The sequence below is a fragment of the Crocodylus porosus genome, unplaced genomic scaffold (genome assembly GCF_001723895.1).
Source record: "Crocodylus porosus isolate Cpor-Errol unplaced genomic scaffold, CroPor_comp1, whole genome shotgun sequence".
Taxonomy (NCBI): Eukaryota; Metazoa; Chordata; order Crocodylia; family Crocodylidae; genus Crocodylus; species Crocodylus porosus.
The window spans coordinates 225,790,058-225,793,272 of NW_017728886.1; positions in this window are offsets into that span (position 1 = coordinate 225,790,058).

The following is a 3,215-nucleotide window of genomic DNA, read 5'->3' on the forward strand; positions in this document are numbered from 1 at the left end:
CTTAGGAAGTATAAGAGTGAGTTGTAACTGTGATGGTCCAGAAATTATGGCAAAGATTTCTCTGCATGATATCCTCTACTGGACCAACTGTGCAGTTGGGATAATGGGAGGTAAGCTTTCGAATGCTGATGAAGAATGCCTTGCAGTCACATACTTGTCTCACTTTATCCCAGCTACGTAGATTGTTCAGTAAAAGATATAAGCCAAAGAAATCCTTGCCTGACACTTAGGAAGTAACACAAATGGTGTATATCTCACTAGGCAACAGTATTGCAGAGGAATATCTGTTATAGTGGACCATAAATGAAATATGAGTCAATGATGCAAGAAAGAAAATCCCCATTCTGGAATATATCAACAGCCTTGTATGTTAGACATAGAATGTAATAATTTCACTCTACATCAGGTTCCTCAGCTTTTGGGTACCACACTTAAAGCAAAATATAGACAAACTAGAAAGCGTGCAGAAGAGAGCAAAAATGATAAACAATTTGGAAAACATGACTTGGTATGAAAAACATGGGTTATTTAAGTCTAAAAAAGGGGGGGAAGTAAGGGTAAGTCATATAAAAACATGAAACTTAAATGTTTCTTACAAAGAGGCTGGTGATCAACTGTTTTCTTTCTCTGCTAGAGGATATAAGAAAAAATCAGCAAAGAACATTTAGGTTGGATATTGGGAAAACTTTGTAACAGTTTGGGTGATGAAATGCTGGAACAAATTATCGAGGATTTCTGTGAAATCTCCCATGGCAGAAGTTTTTAATACTATGTTTGACCATCGTTTAACTGAGGTAGTCTAGTTATACTTGATCCGACTTTAGAAGGGACTAAATGATTTCTTAAGGTCCCTTCCAATCAACAGTTCTTTGACTTTTACACATATTGTTATAAATACACGACTCTCTAATCCAGGTCATAAACACTGCTGCTTGAAGAAAAATAAGTGGAGGGGCAGGTAAAAATGAAGAAATGTTTCTTTTACTTACTCCAAATACCCATGTTCCCTTTATTTTTTTATTACCCTGCCCTAGATCCACCTGCTATAGGTGTATTTTGTAGATCCCACTACTGTCACAGTATCCTGCATCTCCCAAATCTCTCATGCTGCCCACAACAGGGGCTATTGTCGACAGCATGGGAAGGCATATGGGCATACATAGAGCTGTCATCTTTTCCTGTACTGTAGCTGTCAGTAAAAGGAGGAGTTAAAAGCAACAACATTGACAGATTTGTGGGGGAGGAAAACACCATACTATCCATGTTTGTGTATAAGAGATTGATGGGGGAATGAAAGTAGGAATGTACAAAAATGTGTGTGCTGGAAGAAGCCAAGTGTGTAGAAGGCAAAGGAGATGTTGCGAGGAAAACAAAATACTATCCAAGGTTGTTTGCATCAGGGAGAAATATCAGAAATGTGTGTGTGATGGCATATACCCATGAGTAGATGCAAGTGAGCTGGGGGCAGGAATGTGCGAGTATGTGAAAATGGAGGAGGAGGAGGTGAATAGGGTGCAATAATTTGTGATACCACAGGAGAGAGAGAGAGAGAGAGAGGTCTTGGTTATAAAGCCTATTTGTGAGACTAGCAGAGATCTATGTGTATATGAAATATTTAGTGTGAGAGATGCATATTATCTAGAAGAGCAATACAAATGTGTCAGAGAATAAGGTAGACTTCAGAGACAGTGGCAGAAAAGGCTGAGTATAGGGAAGATAATAGAACAAAGGGATGACAGGGGGCAGAAGCAGAAGTGAAAAAGACTGAATCTAAGGGAAGGAGGAGAGACAAAACAGGAGGAAAAAAAAGAAAGCATGGTGAAGGACTGTAAAGGAATCCATCTGTCCAGATTCTAACATGACCCCACAGCAGTTGTATCTGAGTGTGTCTCAAATTTCTAAATTATAAAACATCAACAGCATCTTCTCTGTTACTTTTCCATGCATATCGGAATAAACTGGAATCCTTTCTAAAACAGTGTTTGAACAAGTCAATTGGCCTGCAGTGGGATTGGGTTAAGAGTGGTCAAAAATGGATCAAAGAGGTGATTCTTCCATTGAATTCTGAATGCAGTGAGGCCCTTGGTTTTCTAATAGTTCAGTCCCAAGGTGCTGCAAAACGTTTCTCTTTTGATTAAAAGTCACTCGCTTACTGGTTCAGTTTCTTAGTTGGTCACAGTCTCAGGTTGTGGAGACCATTTAATAGACCTTGTATTCCATGAGGAACCAGTGCAGAAAGCAAAGATGTTTCTCACAGCAACCTATATTGTTTATGTACAGTGTGTACCAACTGGAACTATTAAAGTATAACTTCCTTGTGAGATAAAATGAACTGCAGTTCTTGTGGGTGGATATTATATACACAACAATCACCATGTCCAAGTCTGAACTGAATACTGTGGAGTCCAAACTTTTGGTCAGTCACCAACAAATGGCTATTTGAACATCTAGCAGCACAGAGATACCCTACAGGACATCGAGACTGCAAACCAATTTAACAGTCTAATAGCAGATACCCTCTGCAAAGTGGTATGTGATGAGGAAGGTACATTCCCCTGAGCACTTTCTTCTTCCCACTAGGATCTCTTCTTCTCTGACTAGGTCCAGCTTTCATGAGTCATGACTCATGAGGGTATTCTTGTCTCTGCCGGACATGTGTTAAAGAGAAGACAAAGCTAAATACAAGTGAAAGCATCTCAGCTGTATTTTCTGACTGGTCCACCAATGGCTTTGTATATAAGTTGAGTAAGATAAAAGCAATGACGGAGTCTTGTGGCACCCCACAGGTAAGGTCTGTAGAATCAGAAGAAGAATTTCTGTGTTGCTGACTATTCAGGCAGGGCCTTTTGTTACACTCCTGGTACCAAGTCTTCATGATAAACCTCATGAGCCTTCATCAGAGCAGCAGGGTGTAAAAGGCTGATCAAGAGATTCCATGCTTCAGCTCTCCACTTGCAAATAGTTTCCCTACCAGGTTTCTTTACCATGCAGGCTAAACCACTGGCTAATTTTGAGCCTCTGAGATATTTCAGGTGTTTCCCTGGAATCTCTTTTAAGCAGGAAAGGAGATGGTTGATGAGAGGTTTAAAACAGAGATTGACTGTCATCTTTTCTTGCATACAATGAACCCTCAAATAAAACACCTTGTTTTCAGAAGGCAGAATGTAGAAAAGGAAAAGTTCCCAGAGTCATGGCTGGTTGTGTGACCTGGGAAC